Source organism: Lagopus leucura, unplaced genomic scaffold (genome assembly GCF_019238085.1).
Source record: "Lagopus leucura isolate 7727_CA_CO unplaced genomic scaffold, USGS_WTPT01 Super-Scaffold_73, whole genome shotgun sequence".
Classification (NCBI taxonomy): Eukaryota; Metazoa; Chordata; class Aves; order Galliformes; family Phasianidae; genus Lagopus; species Lagopus leucura.
Window position 1 is genome coordinate 70,959,795 of NW_024962252.1, and position 19,400 is coordinate 70,979,194.

The 19,400-nt window shown below is 38.4% G+C and overlaps 1 long non-coding RNA gene across 1 annotated transcript; it reads right to left on the bottom strand.

Moving 5' to 3' along the window:
* Window positions 1–7,830: 7,830 nt before the first annotated feature.
* LOC122193557 lies at window positions 7,831–16,335 on the bottom strand. Its single transcript, XR_006182935.1, has 3 exons — window positions 16,270–16,335; window positions 13,290–13,349; window positions 7,831–9,041 (listed from the first exon to the last, which is right to left on the bottom strand). It is a non-coding gene; the product is annotated as an uncharacterized LOC122193557 (long non-coding RNA).
* Between the last annotated feature and the right edge of the window lie 3,065 nt (window positions 16,336–19,400).

The following is a 19,400-nucleotide window of genomic DNA, read 5'->3' on the forward strand; positions in this document are numbered from 1 at the left end:
TAGAGTAACACAATGTGTCAGAAGTTTGAACAATTTCAAATGAATTTTAAACATCATAGCAACATAGCATAAAAGAAGGCATTATTCAGCATAAAATATTTGCAGATTTGTTACTTACTAAAGGAAAACTGTGATGCCTGCAGAAATTATCCATGTCCACAGTCACATGAATGTGAAGAACGCAAAGAGAAACTGGCCAAACTTGGAGGAAGCTTGGATCTGAAGATGGCTAGGGCCCAAAATCTAGGCTTGCAGGAGCCTGAGGGAACCAGACTGTATTTATAAAGCTAAAACAGGGACTTCAGGCTCCTAAAAGCCACTGTGAAATGCCCAATCCACTGTGGTATTAATTGCTGCCAAATGTGGGTAATGCACTGTGCTTTTTGAAGGCTTTGCCATGGAGGCAGAGCCCAGGTGCACAGGGAGCCTAGTGGGATGATTGAAACCAACATTCCAAATTGAGACCCTGCCGCTGGCAGGAGCCGTGCTCCAGCCAAGCTGTGTGCCTGAGGTGTGTGATACCACCACCCTGCTTTGCAGAAAGTCAGCTGAGGTGAGGGACAACAGAGAGCCTCTGGCCACACGGTGAATTGAGAGACTGAGAGAAAGGGTCTGAGAGTGATGTCCTAGTGAGGAGTAGTGACCATGTTCGTGGTGACCATGACCCTACTTCTCATTTTAGCCAGGCACGCCACCAGCCAAACCTGAACACTGCAAGCCAGACTGAACAGTGAGCAAAGGTGGCTCACATTCACTTGAAAAATAGCATGTAGAAATAACCCCCTGTAAGAAAGGAATGAAAAACCACACTGGCTGGATGATCAAAAGTGATGAGATGCCTGCAGCTCCCAGGCTTTGCAGACTAAGACTTGAGTTTCAGATTTTTCTAACAGCTGCATCCACACAAACTTGTGCAATTCTGCCCTGGACAGAGGAAAGCTGCAGGGCAGATATGCAAGACAGGGCTTGTGCAGACACCTTGGTCACAGGCCGTTCCTGTGCAGTAGGGAGGAAGATAGGCTTCACTGGTGATGCACAAATGTTCCAAACCTAATTTTGCCCAGAAACAGTGAAATAATAGGAAGCACATATGGGGCAGTGAGTGCTGATGTGGCCTACCAATGGGCAGAATGTGAGCATGCCAGGAAACCCATGATTTCTGTGGAAAACATAGAATCCTGCTTAAGAGGCCCATGCTCTCCAAGTATCAGAAAACGAAAGATCTCCATCCCTACCATCTGAAACATACTCTCCATTGAACGCAAAGAGATGTAAGACTTAACCAGAGTATCACAGAGACACTTTCCATTGCTCTCCTGGTGATGGAAGACTTGGACAACTTAGGCAAGACCTTGCAGGAGAGCAAAAGACTGGCATATTGCACCATTTTTATCCAAAGTGATGGAACGAAAGGGAGACCTCAGGCCCCACATGCTAGCCTGAGGGCAGACCATCAAAGCAAAGAAGTCTAGAATCTCTAATAGCGGTGCATTTTGAGGAGAACATGAGCATATTAAGATCAGGTGTGAAGCTGTAGGTCTAGAGGTATACAAAGCTTTGGAAATCTGGGACAGACGCAGGCAAACTGCACCTAATGTACTATAAGGAAGACTTCAGTGGAGAGAGAAATTCACAGTGATTCATAGCTGGTAATTAGGTTGGCCACCAAAATTCAGAGATTAATACCATGCTATCCTTCATACTTTCAGAAGAAGTACTGAAACATCGTAAGTAATCGAAAAGTACTAAAACAAAAAAAAAATTTTAATTGCTTGCTGTTTGTCTTTCACCTTTAGGACCGCCTTCTTTCAATATAGCCTTTAATTTATGTTTTAGTTTATTAATGAGAGGTTCATTATTGAAATACCTCCTGCTCTGAGTTCCAAACTGTGTTAGACAGTTACGAATAGCTACATAGATCTATATGGTTTCATCTACTATTCTTCCATTACAGTCCAAGAACCTAACATCTGATAAATCCTCTGTCATGTCACACCTCATTAGGAACAAAATATGGTAATTACAGCAGAATGAAAAATAGGTTTCCCACTGGTAAAAAGAAAAAGAAGAGCAAGAGTGATTTGGAAGCTTTTCTCCATCCAATATTAAGCTAAGTCCAAGTTTCAGAAAATCAGTTAAAGACAAAAATGATTTTTTGGGGGTTTGATTGTTCTTGTTCCATCCTAGCTGGAAAAGTGAAATTTTCACTTAGAAAATACTTTTTTTTTTTTTTTTTTTTTTTTTTTGGCCACTATAATAGACAAAAACAATGTGAGATAGCCCTTGGACATCAACTAGCATAATATCAGTGAATCAACATTTTCAGACAAAAAGGTATATCATAGAATCATAGGATGGTCTGGGTTGAAAAGGACCACAACCATTATCTAGTTTCAACCACCCTGCTACATGCAGGGTTGCCAACCACCAGACCAGGCTGCTCAGAGCCACATCCAGCCTAACCTTGAAAGCTTCCAGAGATGGAGCATCCACAACCTCCTTGGGTAACCTCTTCCAGCATGTCACCACCCTCTGTGAAAAGCTTCCTCTAAAATCTAATCTAAATCTCCCCTATCTCAGTTTAAAATCATTCCCCCATGTCCTATCACTATCCACCCTCATAAACATTCTGGAAAGCCACAGTGTGATCTCCCCAGAGCCTTCTCTTCTCCAAGCTAAACAAGCCCAGTTCCCTAAGTCTTTCTTCATAGGAAAATATGTATCCTGAATGGATAGGAGAATGCATATCCCAAGCATTCCTACCTCATCAGTTGATGATCCAAATCACATCTTTCTGAGACTTTTTCTAAAGAAAATAGCTGAACTATGCTTTTCCATGATTCATGTTTATCCCAAGCATGAATTTACACGTTTGTAATGTCAGAAAGAGAAAACTTCAGTATGGTTAAAAAATCCAGCTTGGGATTTCCTGTAGAAGATATCTAAACCACATGAAAAATTGCATGATACCCTTTCAGTCTATAGCTAAAAACTGATGTAGAAATCAGCAGATGGACTGATAAGCACGAAGAACACAACTGTACCTGGCAAGTACTATAACCTTCAAAAACACTTGGCACATTTATAATATCCATTGCTGTGAGCTGATGCAGCTTAAAAGGTTAACAAATTTATACATGCCTAGCATTCTCATTTCTATTGTGGATATTTCCAAATGTGTCACATGTACTCATCCTCACTGAAGATTAACTGCACAACAACTTTGAAGTGTTTAAAAAAAAATAAAAGCAGCGTTTGTGTCTGGGGAAAGCAAACCCAGACCACAATACTTTCAACAGCACAGAAATAGATTGCTGCTTCATAGCTCAAGCAGATTGCCTGATTTTCAAGAAACTTTCCCAGTAACATTCACCTTTGCTCTGTAACTTGGCATTAAAAGCATTACGTACTACAGAACTGTAATGGAAAATATATATGAATTTAAAAGTAAGGTTAATTCTGCAGAAGCTATTCCATTTTAATTACGGATTTAAGACTGCAATGGCATATCTTTTAGCCCTGTCTGCTCTTTCCTCTTTATTTCAGTGTTTTACTTTGCATTGCATTTATCATTTCAGTAGAGAATAAGCCTTCTAAAAGCTATTTACTACTTTCAGTAATTGCATAGTGTTATGAACATACCTTCAAATTCAGATATCATATTCATAAAGCCATCACATACTGAAGAATTCAGTTATTTTGTGTATAACTGTCATGAAATTCACTTCCACTGAGAAATTTTTAATAGTAACCTGTCTGGAAATGACTGTGAAATATTTTTGTAAGTAACTGGATATTTCTTTTTCTCCAGTGGCTGTCCTAACTCATTTCCCTCTAATGTATTCTTGCTCTGTATGTTTCTTAACAAGAAATGTTCTGTTCTTCAAACAATAAAGGCAATCCTTCAGGTGTTGCTGATTCTGTTACTGCCTTTACAGTTGGGTAAGTAGTTGCCAGGGTTTGATTTGTTCCACTAAATTGCCTTTACGTCTTGTAACTGCAGCACACTTAAAGATGCTTTTGCTTTCCTTCTGGTGTTTAGCTGTACTTTTTATTAGACTTAGTTGCTAAAGCTGTGTTTACACCAGTTTGTTCATCTTTGAATCATAGAATCATAGAATCACCAAGGTTGGAAAAGACCTAAAAGATCATCCAGTCCAACCATTCACCTATTCCCAATAGCTCCCACTAAACCATGTCCCTCAACACAACATCCAGTCTTTCCTTGAACACCCCCAGGCTCGGTGACTCCACCACCTCCCTGGGCAGTCCATTCCAGTGCCTGACCACCCTTTCTGAAAAGTAATACTTCCTCATGTCCAGCCTGAATCTCCCCTGCCGCAGCTTAAAGCCATTCCCCCTGGTCCTATCACTAATGACACGAGAGAAGAGGCCGACTTCCAGCTCACTACAACCTCCCTTCAGGAAGTTATAGAGAGCAATGAGGTCTCCCCTGAGCCTCCTCCTTTTTGCTTTCCTTTTAGAACTTGTCTTCCCCCTCCCACTTAGGAAAGCAGGTCTAAAACCAAAGATATGGCTGGAGAAGGACCTCTGTCACTGCCAAGCACTGAGCATAGCCCTATGCTGCCATTGTGGTGGGCAGAAGTTGGCAGAGCTGCATGCTTACACATACCCTGGGGCCCAAACCCTCCACCTGATTAGCTGGCCTCTCATACCCAAAGACCTTCACCTCTTCCACGTACTTTTTGGTGTCTCCAGAGGTAGCAGATGGCAATGGAGAGATCTGATCTGGTACTGTGCACCAGTTCGAGCTGGATTACCTCTTGCATTTGAGAAAGGAAATATGCACAGAAGGATTCTGAATCACGTTTGTCCTTCTCAGGGTAGATTTCATACAGAGGTTGGCTAAGTATTCTGCTGAGAATTGCAATTTTGTTCTAAAATTGTAGGTTTTTCCCTAAACAAATTAAACTTCCCTTAAGGAAATGTAAAGATGAAAGATATTTTCTTTTCTAATACAAAATTCCAAAGGAGGAAAAAAGGTAGTAACTTTTGAAGCTGGCTTTAAAGTTTAATTTTCAACTTCTGATTGGTCCATTCATAAATCCTCTCACAAGCCAGTTGTTGTCTTTTTTTTTTTTCCTGACTTCATCTTCAACAAAATTTCTAAAGGAATGACTAACCTTCCTCCCATCTACCCTCTCAGCCTTCAGGCTGTTTTTTCACTTTAGTAACACATGTTCTAAAAAATGAGAGAAACATACACTTCCAAGGAAAGGCCATGTAGAAAGGTGTCACCAGGACAACCTGAAAACTGAATGAGAAGACAAAAAAGAAAATCATATTAAGGGATACTTCAAACAAACAAAAGCAAACAAAACCCCAGGAAATAGGACATGCAAAGCAAATTCATTCCTAAACAAAATCAAAGGAAATAAAGTAAATCCACTACACGCAGTACCCTAAATACCTTCACTTCTAAAATATTTTCTCTTCTCTCTTTTTTCCCCTCTTCTGCTTGAGAACACAATGAAGGACCAGCATCAGCCACCCTGAGAAGCATCTTACTGCAGAAACTGCTCCATGAAACTCAGTTTCTCCTCAAGGGAAATCTGTTTGTTGATATTGCATGGCCAATTACATTAGTCAACACAGCTTCTCTCTGCACCCATCTAAGCCATTTATCTGGACTGTGACATATTGAAAGAAATAATTTTTTCTTTTTGCCGTTGATTGTAATTTACTTTGAAGAAACCTGATCCATTTCTTTCCTACCTCTAGAAAAGTTTTTATTTTTTTCCAAATTAATCTAGCTTGATAGAATGATAATGAGATATTATCCTCATAACCTTATGCATGGCTGCCCTGCACAGAAGGGGTCCTGTGATTATAATTAAAATAGATCCATAGTCTGGTTCTGCAGCATGCCTGTGCACACTGCCAGCTGTTAAGGGAGCAGTAATGCCCGCTAACAAGGTGATAGACCAGTTTCAACAGGGTATAAAAGCCAACTGAAGAGTAGCTTACAGAGGAATCCTACCAAACATAACAAGTACCATATTTTTCACCAGTGAGACCTGATTGCGACCAATTCCAGCTATGAGCCAAATGTTTCATTATACAGGACATTCACCTGCAGACATTTCCTACAGAAATAATGCTTTTCCTCTGTCTCTTGTTTCCTTGTCAAGATAACTGGGTGTAGTTCTAATCTCAGTGGCATAATGCCTTTAGTTAACCACATGTTTTGGTACATTTGCAGCAATACCTTCTAAATGCTAAGCTCTCTTTAATTTCAGACACCATCACCACTTCCCTACAGGTCTCCCCTGAGGAATCTTCATGCAGAAACTGTAGAAAGTTCAGTTTGGAATCACTGCTGTTGAGAAATCATATTTAATTCCTGTGCATGTTATACAACATGCTTTTGGGGTCCCTTAAAAAAATTTATAGCAGACCATCTAAGGATGCTTTGGCTTCTGTATACCCAAATGACACAGTTAGTGGCAAAGGCCTTACAGTAGCAGAATGCTATACTTCCACATAAGAAGTAAATATAAACACGCTACACAGAAACTTTCAAAAAATGAATGGGTGCTGTTCAATAGCACTATATCACACTTTTCAAACATTGCCAGCTAGATTTGGCAAGAGGTCTTCTGCCATAGGAAAAAAACTGGCTATATAATTGAGGCAACCTAATAAATAATTAAAGAAATTACCTATCTCAATGAATTTTTTAGAACTTTAAATTTAGTATTTTATCATTAAGAATTTCTTGCTTGGTTTTCCAGGCAAGCTTTGAGAGAAAGGCATGTTTTCAGATTATAGATGGTTGTCTTTTTCCAATTTCCTGTCTTTTATACTGTATAGTGATCAAAACCTTGGAAGAGTTGGAGTGATGGAATCAACCATAGCTTGAAATGAAGACACTTCACTGTTTGAATTGCCATTTTTTCTTGATGCATATTAAAGCATTCTCTTTTTACACCACTTTAGTTAGTACTTGTTGTACAAGAAACCTTAATTGGGACCTCTGTCGTAATTAATTCACAGTTACAAGTACAGAGAGAACAGCTATACTACAGAACTGACAAGGAATCCTGTGCAGCTGTAAACAATGAAAGAAAAATGTTATTCATAATATGCACAGAATTATGCTTTGTGCTATCCATCCATAATATGTCTTATGGGATTAAAGGCAGACATTTTAGGTTTGTTAACTTCTATTAATTACATGGCTTCCAGTGTAAAAGGCTATATCAAAAAGATTCAAAATGAGAAGGAATGGAATCTCACGTATTTTCATGTCCCGAAATTTCATGAAATTTCATGTCATGAATCATGAAAAATCAGAATTATTTTCTCGTCATTTTTAAACTTTAAGTTTTCCATGTTGCACTTAATCTCGTCAGTTTTGTTCTTTTTGCTATTTCCTATGTTAGCCACTTTGCCAGTATCCTTAGTGAATCCGTTTGATTGATTTCAGACCACTTTTCCAGTGCATGATGATTACACTGTATTTTATTCTCATTCTCCCATGAATTTACAGTGCCTCCCTGAATTGTGTCATCTAAAAATATGATTGACAGGCACTATATTTCATCTTCCAGTTCATTCATGGAATCATTCAACAGATACGGCACATGAGATGCCCTGAAGCAAAGAATGGACAATGAGATACAGAAACTCTAAGACAGAATTTGTCAGCAAGATATAAAATGAGAAAGCTAGAAAACTGTTCTGATTTCTGAAGTATTTTCCTAAACTCCTGGGCAAAAATCATTAAGGAAAAAACAAGAGAGCCATTTCTTCATGCTTCTAATTCAGTCAGTTTTTATTAGAAAAAGTTATATCCTAGGGAGAAGGTCACATCTAAATCTGGATTCAGACTTCACTTGGATTGATATCAGATGTGCACATATATTACTTAAATATGGCCTAATAAACTAGGACAGAGGAAAATGGTGTTAACAATACAATAAATCATATAATGCACAATTACCTGGGCAAAAGTGAAGAATTATCTGAACCTGTAGTATATCAATACATCTACCAGTATAAAAAAGAAGAATACATACATAAATAAAAGCAAACAAATTGAACATCTGCAGAAGTTGGAATAAATAGGTACTTAATCTTTTCCTCTGGATAGCAGTGGCTTCCAGATAAAACATTACATGCAAATAAATATTTATATTGTTTTCAGATGCTGTCATATTTTCCAGTGATTGCCATGGTGATAGAAAAATCAACGTCATAAATACTGAACACTTAAGAATAAAAGGAAAAGTTGTTATAACATTTATTATTCTGTCTTGGTTTTTGTTTTGCTGGATTTTTACAGCTCATAACAAATGTGGAACAAAAAAATAAGTCCCTTGCAGCATCTTTTTCATTAAACTCTTATTTATTGAGCCACACAGTCTTAGGGATTAGTACTGCAGTATTTGGTAGCTCTCAGCTATAAAATTTACTTTTCACTTAACATAGTGCAGAATGGAACTAGCACAGGCACTATGTGTTTGTTAACCACAAGTTCAGATGTGTACTGCTAGAAGCAAACATGCATGCAGCAAGGGAACACAGCTAATCCTCACCCAAGGAAACCTATTTACTTTTTTTTTTTTTTTTTTTTTAAAACTAGACATATTCAGCAAAATATTAAATTGTATTGATCAGGCTGTAACAACTGGGCAAGAAAAAACAGATAATGTTGTTTGTTCTCTAGGACTGTTAAAGAGAAGCTTTCTCCCTTTCCACAGCTACTCAACTATTCTTTCTCTAGTTATATAAAGATGATCAGAACTATAGTTAAAAAAAACACGTATTTCATCGAAGTTTTTCTAAAGCCTACTAATATTGTAATTCACAGTCACTAGTAAGAGGTGAAAATGCCAGCTAGAGATTGCCTGCAAAATCTTTAGAGAACATTGTCCCTCTGGACTGAGTTAACAGCACAGCCCAAGATTCACCAGATCCAGCTGCCAGAGCATTTTCTTCAGAATTGCAAGGATGTGACTGGGTAACAGTCTATGTTCGCCTTGCTTTGACACATTTCAAATAGTCATGCAAAACTCCTGAAAGTTTAAAAAGAAAAGGAGAAAAGTTTCAACATAAGATTACTAAATTAATCATTTACCCTAAAGATGAATGAAGATTCCCTCTGAGAGTGTTAAGACTCTGGGAAAGAAAGCGCTGGAGTCTGCCACAAAATTTGTCATGATAGACGCTGTTGCAAGAATTTATCTTGCACTGACAATAGCTCTGAATGACAATGAACATAACAAACAAGGCCAATCAGGCAGCGTTGTCAAGCCTGCAGTCCCAGTGGCCCTTCAGATATGGTCTAATGATAGTTTGATGTTTCTGGCTTATGCTTCAGTTGCAGTGTATATAACTGAGATTCTTTTTGCGTAAGAGTTCTATAGCAATAATATTTTGTGCATGTAAGTTCTCTTGCCTGGATTATGGACTTGAAAAACACGAGAAATGAGAAGGTAAGTTGAGCTTGGTTAGATCAAAGGTCCTCTCAGCCAAACAGCTCATCTTCTGCAGAAAGGAGCAGTGACTCCCTGGGGAAGAGTATGAGAGCAGAGCAAACACTTAGCAGTACCTCTCTATTGTGGTCACATAGTGCTTCCTCATATCACTAGTGCAAGAGAACACTACAGTTTCCCTGTATTCTGTATGGGAAGAAAAATTACCTCCATATAAATGACAATCATTCGTTTCCAGATTCATTGCCTATAAGCACTTTCCTTGTTTTCTTCTGCTTAGAATAGCCTGTAGCAATCAGTAGAAACCTTTGTGGACCCAGATGTCTACATGAGAGTCATCTTAGTGAAACACTCTAAATGTAGAGAATGATTTCATTCACACATTATTTAACTTCTTAAGAACGCATTTGGATATTTAACAACCTCGCCTTTTGTCAACAGTTTATGGGCTGATTTGGCCTGGTTCTGTGACTAGTGGGGTGGAGGGACCTGAAGATCCGCGCCCTGGAAAGGGATAAGGAAAAAGGGCAGAGAGATGGGCCCCGAACAGAACAGTGGCAGTGATCTGAGAAGAAACAAACTAATATACTAAATAAGATATCAGAATGCAAGATAACACGCTATAATACAATATAATTAGAGTTGGAGCTAATAAATCAAATATAATGCGAGAGTGTCCAAAAAAGTTAAGGCCTTACACTAATGCTGAGGCAAAATGTGTGGTCAGGTGGAGCAACAGGGAGGAGACCTTGCCAGGGGCTTTATCTCCTCTACGAACACGAAGTCCTCTGGGATAACTGTAGTTGTTCTTCTCTTCTGGGACAAGTACCCAGAATTGGAGCAGTAACTCTTTAACTCCTAATGTATTACATGATGTTATGATGTGGAATACCAATAACCAAAAATCATAAAACCATGATGCCTTTTTTCAGGACAGGGCATACTGTATTCTTAAAGTTAGTGCAAATATATATTCTGAAGCAGCCATGCAATTCTTGTCTGCCAAACTGAGTTCTTCCATATTTTTAGTCTGAGCTAACTTATTTTACATAGGACAAAATATTATCTCCATATGTATTAATATGTGGATGACATGCTTATAGAAACACAAAGCCTGACCTTCAAATGGTATAAGAGGCCTGGTTCTCTCAGCAGTCTTTGAATACATAGTACTGCTAGCTATAGCTAGATCTACACAAAGAAGCTTATTGAGACCAAATCTTCCTAGTTTTAAGAATCATGTTCAGATTGAACTACCTTTTAAAGTTGATCAGAGTTCTCTAAGTTTCTGAGTTTATCTATGCATTAGGATGTAGCTGAGTGACTCTACCATGGTCTCAAATTTAACCAATTTTGAAAGGAAGATTTTAATACTTTCCTGATTCTCTTTCAGGCAGTCCCCATTGAGATTCTACATGATGTTTTGCAGGGATTAAATGATTCAGTCTCATGTGCTTTTATTCCCCCTTTTTTGTAAACATTTGAATTACAAATTCAAATGTATGAATTCAAACATCTAGAAAAGTGTCTTTCAAGATTCAACACTTAGATGAAGTGCCATGACTCTGCTTTTGTTCTATACAAATGCCCAGAGATCCTACACAGTTTCATAGAAAAGTCATTATATTGCAAAGTATTTTTGTATGTTGGAAATAGATAATGAACAGTGCAGTATTCAAAATCCAATTGACTTCATGCATCATTTCAAATTTTATGCTGCAGGGTATATAAATAACAATCCCATTATGAAAAGAAAAAGATCAGGTAAAAGTTGCTTAATAGAATATAAGGAAACAGTAAGTAAAGAAGAAAATAAGCCAATAAAAGATTATATATGAAAACAGTCCCACATGTACACAAACCATCTTATCCTATGAACCAAAAGCGATGCAGGATGAAAACTATAGGGTTGACAAGCAAATCAGAAGTCTCCAAAATATTCTAAATATCTCATCAGGCAAGAACTATAGAAAGACTCAGAACATGAAAAATTTGAAAACATACTGTATTTTTTTCTGTCTCTCTATAGATAACCTGTGTGCATATATATATTATACATACAAAGGCTGGTTTGAAAGTAATGCTTACTATTTTATTATGTTGGACCATGAAGTCGGATGTTGGCAGTGTGGCAGCAGAGGCCAAACCTTCCCAGCAATATTCCATGACATTTTGTTGCCACGTAACAGACGCCAGCAGAAAGGCAGTTTGACAAAATGGCATCTGATATAACTACATTTGACATGGAAATGCAGATAAAGCAGAGTGTCTCTGAACTCCTCCATGCAGGAAAAAATGGCACCAATGACACTCACCAATGCTTGTTGAACATTTATGGAGGCCAAATGGTGGAGGTGAGCACAGTGAGATGGTGGGTGGTGCATTTCAGCAGTGGTGACAGCAACAATGATTTACCTCCACTGGAGCAGATTTTTTTTTGCATGCAGACTGTTGTTCATTGCTAGTGAGATGCATGGTTAATGGGGTTGATTATGTTAAAAAAAAAAAAAAAAAAAGTGTTCTGTAGGTGAGAATTTCCTCTATCAAACAGGTTTACACTTACAGGGATTCTAGTGAATGGATAGCTTGATGGAAGCTAATGTTGCATGCTTGCAGTTCAGAAAGCCAGTAGTATCCTGGGCTGCCTCAAAAGAGGGGTGGCCAGGAGGGCGTGGGAGGCAATTATCCCCTCTTGTGATGCCCCATCTGGAGTATGGCCCCCAACACAAGAAAGATGTGGAGATGTTGGAGTGGGTCCCAAGGAGGGGCCACAAAGATGATCAGAGGCCTGGAGCACCCCTCCCATGAAGAAGTGCAGAGGGAGCTGAGCTTGTGCAATTGGGAAGAAGGAAAAACCTCACTGCAGCCTTAAAGTAGTTAAACAGAACTTATGAACAGGAGGGAGACCAACTTCGTATGTGGACAGATAACAATATGACAAGAGGGAATAGAATTAGGTGGAGTTCAAGGTTCCTTCCAACCAAGCCATTCTATGATGCTGATATATATATACACTATATACTGTCAAAGCAGCAATCACATCTAATTTTGCCCCAAAGCCTCTGCTAAAAGTGCTATAAATTTGAATTCCTATTGAAATAAAAGGGGTCTCAAGAAAGAACCGTATTTCATGTAAATTACTGCTAAAAACATAACATCTTAAGTAAGGTGATGACAAAAAAAGGGAAATGCTTCCAATAAACTTCTTGCTGTTATATGTCAAAGAACTTTCAAATATCACATTTCACTCATTTTTACTTAACCTAGTCAGCTCTACTTAAAAGATGGCAAACAAGGGCATTAAACAAGCCAGTTTTCCCTGATCTCTCACAGCAACTACAGCACAACTGTTGCCTCAGGACTTTATGTGCACCCTGCCAACCCTGTCAGTCAGTGACAACACACCACCTTCACAAGTCTAACCACAGTATGTATTCCAACAAATCTGTATTTTTGCTGTTTTGTTTGGAAACTCCTGTGTTGCAGGAGTAGCAAAGTTATTTCATATGTATGTGTTTAATATCTTGCAGCCTAAGCTTTTGCAACATGGACAAGAATGGACAGTAATTTTTTTAAGAAATAACAGCCACGACAAGGAGCAAAATCACAAACAGAGTCATGAATGTACAAATCATTAAAGAGTATACAGCACCACAGATAGCATTTGTTGACTCAGCAAAGACACCAAAAGGCAGTTTCCTCTTAACATGACTAACAGCTGTAATAGTTCTTCAAAAGAGTAGTAAAACAAGCAAGTTCTCATGGAAACTAATTGGAAAAGGTCATTTTCTACCACCTTACATGGATAAAAAGCGGATACTGACTTACGTTGTAGAGTAGCTTGATCCTCAGTGATCCATTTCCTCAGTCTCTCTAGAGCACAGAGTTCTGGAAGGAAAAACAAAGATGCCAGCATGAAGCAAATATGCCTTTGTACGATGGTACTCTCTCTGAAGTACCTTCCCGTTGAATCTCCTGAGAATTCAGTAGGGACAAACGATAAATAATTGAGAGAAAATAAAAAGAAATCCTGAGCATCCAGCTAGGGTTCAGTGAAAATAATCTATTTTTTTTTTTAATATTTAAAAATCTGCTTTTATAAATCTACATCTGGCCTAAACATAAAACATCCACAAAAACATAAAGTAACAAGAAATTTTCAAGCAGAATCAGACTAAAAGAAATAAGGAAGCACACCAAAGACAGTTACATTTATTGTAGGTTTATACGCTTTGTGGTGTCATTTTGAGAAAGACAGATGACTTCATCCCTTTAAATTAGCAATACCTTAAGAATAGTTTCATGATGTTTTCACCTAGGCTTACCTAGTTAAAACAACATGCAATTAAGTTTTTATGGGATATACAAATCACCCACAGTTTAAACTGATTGAAATGAGTGGGAAAAAAATCTTGACCGGCAGAGCCAGATCAAAAATTAGGACTATACAATTTTACCTTATGTGGCGAAATCAATTATTTTACCAGTTAATGTTGTGACTTTGGCTGACAGTATACTGTGCTTGGTTAAGCTATCTTGTTCATCATACAGAGGCCAGGAAGCCAGGTGGTCAACAGCTGTGGTACATGGTAATAGCTACTTTTCTGTTTCTTTACCGAATAAGGATTGTTTTAACATTAATAGCATTATAGAAAAAGGATAGTGTAAGACAATGTCATTTAAAGCACCAAAGTTCGTATTCCTAACATTTGTTTTTTTTGTCTGTTTGTTTGTTTTGTTTGTTTGATTTGTTTTGTTTGTTTGATTTGTTTTAAATAAAGGCCTTGTATATAGGCCTTTACCTTCACCTTCAAATAATTATAGTTTCCTTCTAAAAGATTCAGTTTTCATTTGAGAAACATATATTCAAAAACAAAACAAAACTTATAGCAATATAATCTCCTGGCAGAGCAACATGGAGAACTACATCCAAGACTAATGTGGGCTTGAAATAAAAACTTTCATGGAGGTGCTGGAATGGCTTGTTTCAGTGATTGTAGGACTGCGTGAACACGCACATATCTCATAGAAATAACGGTTTCCATAATACTACTTTTCTCTCCTGTTTTTCAGCATCACAAATTTCAACACAAACTGTAACCACAATGAATCCTACTCAGGGGTTTTCATGTTCTGGGTACTTCAGACCAAAATTCAAGATCCACACGACACAAAAAAATTGGGGAACTTCAAATTGCACTGTACAGCCCATATCAATCACGAACGTGCATAGTTCCAGGGTGAATAGGGCTGCAAAGGAGCTGACAAAACCTTTCAGTCCTCACCATTTTCCAAGGAACCCTAAGCGGGGTGGCTGTAGGACCTGGGCACTGCCTAGGGTTAGTATTTAAAAAGAGAAAATGCAGAGGCTTTGCAAGTCGGGCTGGAAAGGTGCTTCCAAAATAATGTTAGAGCTGCCAAAATCTTTTAGTTGTAGCTCCTTTTTGTGTGAGCCCTAGGTGGAGTTGTAGTGTAAAGAAATTTTTTTTTCAGTGAGCATGAGGAACTGGCATAGGATGCCCAAAGAAGTTGTGGATATCTCACCCCTGGAAGTCTTCAAGGCTAGGTTGGTTGTGCCGTGGTGTAAATTTACCTAGTGGAAGGTGTCCCTGCCCATGGGAGAGGTGTTGGAACTAGGTGGTCTTTAAGGGTCCTTCGAACCCAAACTATCTTATACCTCTCTAATTATAAAGCAACCATAGTTTCCTAATAATTAATTTTGGTTGGACAAATAGAATATTAATATTGTACACTTGCTCTGCTTAACTATAAAACTATTACCCATGTTCCTGTGTTATAGAAAAATGTCTGAAGTCTTCAACAAGAGGAAATGTCTATTTCCTTCCCAATATTTTCCTGATCATGAGAGCCAATAAACTCATAATTTTTCACATATATCCACATAAGAATCTTCCAAGTAGTTTAGTCACTTAATAGCAAAGTTGTGTTGGATCTGTAGTATCCTTTGTCTGACAGGTTAAAATAATTAGGATTAGAAGAAATTATTCATATGATTATTGCTGAATAGTTATGTCTTTTTTTCTCTTCTGCAGTGGCGTAGCTTTTTGCATCATCTGTGGACATAATAAAAGCAATGAAGAGTGTAAAAGTAATTCAAATAATTCAAACAAAGAACAGACTCAGGATACAAAATATTAGTGAAAAATAGAAGCAAAACTTAATCATTATATAAGAACAAAAGAAGATCTGATAACTTGCAAAAGCAGGAATTTGAAGCACAGTTCAGACTTCCTATGCCTTGACTCTTAGACCTTTACAAAACAGATGCGGATTCTAAGATAGAAGAAAATCAGTACTTCAAAAATTTAAGTTAAACGTGATAATTTAAACTGTCAAACTCACATTAGCAGTTATTATGTCTTCTAAGTTAGTTCTTCCATGGGTAGGCTGTACCTTCCTCACAGAGATCATATTAAGCTAGACTAGGGCATCTCTGATCTGGTCATGGCCAGTGATGAGTCAGAGCAGCCTGAGCCCTCTGGCATAATCCTATATTCTGGTGCCTATTGTGGCCTCCTGATGGAACGAAGTCCAACAGACACTACAACCCCAAATTTACTTTGTGCAGACTGGATTGTGCACTGGGAATCTTCAAACACACACCAAGCCAATCATACACACACACCAATAATTCAGCTACTCAGTATATTTGCTATGATGTGAAAAACTTTATAATCCACTGTTGGCCCTTAGAAGCAATGAAACTGCTTCTGAAAAAGCCTTTGCAACACCAAGTAAAGCATCAATAGGAATATCAATAATCATACATACGAAAACATTAACTCACCAACTAGCAGTAGAGTCTCCAGCTATAGAACACACCTTCTCAAGAAGTAGCTTTCATCCAGAAGACGTTCTCCCTCAGCTAGCCCTTAAATGAGCTTCTGTTCACATGGGAGGCACAGGTGAATTGCTTGTGCTGTGCTTCCTGGGCCAGCCACCCTCTTCACCTGGTGCTCAATCATCAATTCAGGCTGGGACATACATTTTTCCTTACATCCATACAAGAAAAAAAAAAAAAAAAAAAAAAAAGAAAGAAGGAAGAAACAAAACAAGATGCCAAACTGCAGAGGGGAAATTGTTAACAAATGAGTCCCCTTTGAATTATTTCCTTTTTACTTCTTTTCCACTACATCACTAGAATTCATCATTGTAGTAACTGCTAGTTTGTGTCTTGTTTACTTATTAGTTTTTCTGATGTGGTGACTTGGTTTTAGTTGTTTTCCAAGCCTGTCAAAGCTTTCATCTGTGCTTAACTTTATGGTGAATGAAGAATCAGTTTTTCAGTGGCATGGGCCCATGGAAATTCTAACACACAGCAGGGTGAATTACAGTTCACATATTTCATCATATAAAAACAAATGGCATTCATTAAGCATCCTTTTTACTTACCAATCTTGCATAATCAGTTTGCTTCATACTCATTATTTCTTATTTTTTGACAAATATATTGTGAAGACAAATTTTATGCTGGGATTTGTTCTTAAAGCAGTCACAGTGGCTATTTGTTATTCATAATTAAAGACTGATAATTAATTACCTAAATGGCATGGCATTATTTTTGCTTACAGCTCTGAGGACTGATTCATAATAGCTGGAGGTAAATCCTTTGTTTGGGTCCAAATAATTTCTACATAAGCGTTCTTAACAGTGCAGCAACTATTTTGTGTTAATAATAAAATGAATGTTTTCTAACTTAACCATAAGTACAGCTCATGGCATTAGTCACATCAATCCACACAGACTGTTCACAGCAAGCATTCCTGTGACTTCAGCGCTTCTGCAAAAAGAATCTATAAACATAGGAGTAGAAACTTCATGGTTGACTGGCCAAATATTGGTTCTTGCTGGGGAAACAATGCTGCATCAGTCATACTGGGAATCTGGGAGCAAAGAGCAGATCTCTTGCCAGGATAGCCCACAGAGGACCCCAAAAACACATCCAGGTTCTGCATGTGGAATGTGCATGGGGCTGGAGTCAGTGCTCTGCTCTGCCTTGGTGGCAGTGTCCTGGCAATGTCCAACAAAAATGTACTTCTCTTCCAAACAAAAATGCACCAGATAATCCCTGGTGCCTATCTGATACCACAATCTTTCTAGTTTTGATAGAGGTACCTGCAATCCTGCCCTGCCCCGCCACAGGCCCTGCTGAGCTGGGTCTACGTTCAGGACTACATCTTGGTCCAGACTCAGCCTATCCCCAGGGACATTCCCAACACCTGTGTCTGGGGCTGCCCTCGTGTCCCCAGCTGCCTGCTCCTGTGGGCCAGTGGGACAGGTGCTGGCTGCCAGGTCTAGCTCCTGGTTGACACTGGCCTGCATGAAACAGTAAAACATGGTGAAATAAACAGCATAACTACAGGTGTTTGTAAGGTCACAGAAAAGAAGCCAAATGAGAACAGAGCTCACTTCTTGCTAGTATTCAACCATATATTTAAACAGCAATCTTAAAGACAAATCTTAATGGAGAGCAGAATAAGAATCAAAGGCACAGAAACAAAATAGTACGTATATGGATGGTATTGTGAGCACGGGGAAACACAGGCTAGATCCCCAAGTGAATCAGCACAACTCCACTAAAGTCAGTGACTTTCCTCTATTAAGGAAGTCAGTGACTTCCTCAGGTGACCTGGTGGGTCACCTTTCACACTCACTTCCCTCAGACTGCCATCATCAAAATCACCCTGTGGTTTGTCCACAGGCATCAAAACCTGATCATATAAGTGGTCTGAAACCATCCAGAAGCATGCTACCGGAGGGCTAATTCCATTGCTTCATACTGCTGTTTCCAACAGCAGTTCTCTAAAATAATGGTATATTAATAATAATAATAAAATTGCTTTCAACAGCATACTCCTTTCTTCCAGTGATGTTGGGCAAACGTTCAATGGCAGGGTGAGTGTAGAAGGCACCAGGGAATGGTCCCTGTACAAGTGTTTCTCTGTAAATCCTTCAGCCTCAGTTCTATGGAGAGCAATTCAATGGAAAATAACTAAATGTTCTTTTCAGAGTCTCCTTTAAGAACAGAAAATTGAAGTATTTCTAACTTCTGCCTGAGACAGATGTGGAGAGAAGTAAAACTCTTCTATAAATGAGATATGAAGCAAATATTCTGTTACCCTATGACAAACGACCACAAAACTCATCTGAGGCTCAGTCTGGTTTTGAGATAGCTTGTCAGTGACCTGTGGGTGGATGGAGGAGGGACAGTTGCATTATTTTTTTCATTTCAATTCATATTGAACCTGCAAAAACTGCTCACATTATGCTTTGTTGAACAAAGTCCATTAAGTCTGTAGCTAAATAACAGTGTGAAAACAAGCAAGACTTTTCACAAATCAATCTTAAAACTAGTTACTCCCACACGTGAAATTGAAGCTTCTGAAAATGACTAATACATATATGTATATTTTCTGAGGACATTTATAAAATATGACATCTGTCTTGTTCTGAAATTTAGAAGCAGATGCTCAAACAACTCACAACAGGGAAACTTTCAGAGATCTGTTGACTCAGTTTCTTCAGGAAGCCTTATATGGTAGAGATCATTCAATATCATTAGTTTATTCCTATCCACAGAGAGAGTTATAAGGTACTTGATACCCCTATTCTTCATACTCTCCCTATATCACACCAGTGCCTACTTTATGAAGCAACACACTTAAGTTTTCCCCTCACATTCTGCCTTCTATTTGCACTTACTAGCCATGGACTAAATATGTCATGCTTAGCCCATTGTATAATCACGAAAGTTATATTTTTAATTGCAGATACACTGCTGTAGTTTTCATGAGTTATTAAAAAAAGACCGGTAGAACCAAAACATATGAACCAGGCTCACCTGGTGTGCCTCATGGCAGAGAAAAAATATTGATAAAATTTTCAAAGGAAGATCTTTCTATGCAACGATCTGTTCCA